Raw genomic sequence first — 516 nt, 5'->3', positions numbered from 1 at the left:
TGCTTTCTACACTCTCTTCCCTTCCTATCATCGCCTAGTATTTTTTGCCTCTCCGTCGCTTTATTGCACCTCTTTTTTCTTCCATTTTGTCCCTTTTTGATGCTTCCAAATTCATTTTACTCCTACTCTCTGAACTGCTTGGCGTGAACCCCGTCAGTCTCGTTGCCCCCCTCCCCGTGCAGGCACCCAGCTTCAAGGTCGTCCCCGTCTCTGCTCCCGAGGCTCTGCGTCCGCGCGAGCGATCCACGGTGATGGAAGTGCGAGGACGCACGTTGCCATGGTTACGCGAGCTCAGTGAGGAAATAGGGGATACTATACCTAAATAATACTCAGAGCTAGAGGGGAGGTCTGGGGGATTTCCGCGGAGTCCCTATTAGACGCTCATTATCATTATTTGTCTCTTTCATTTATGTTAGACTAACGCCGCCATCGCTGGCATATTGTCATTGCTGTTAACTTTAGTATTGTTATTTTTGTTAGTTTCGTCCGTGTTACCATCCTAGCACATTCATTATG

Source organism: Penaeus monodon, chromosome 28, assembly GCF_015228065.2.
Source record: "Penaeus monodon isolate SGIC_2016 chromosome 28, NSTDA_Pmon_1, whole genome shotgun sequence".
Classification (NCBI taxonomy): Eukaryota; Metazoa; Arthropoda; class Malacostraca; order Decapoda; family Penaeidae; genus Penaeus; species Penaeus monodon.
Note: the sequence above shows the minus strand (reverse complement) of the source record.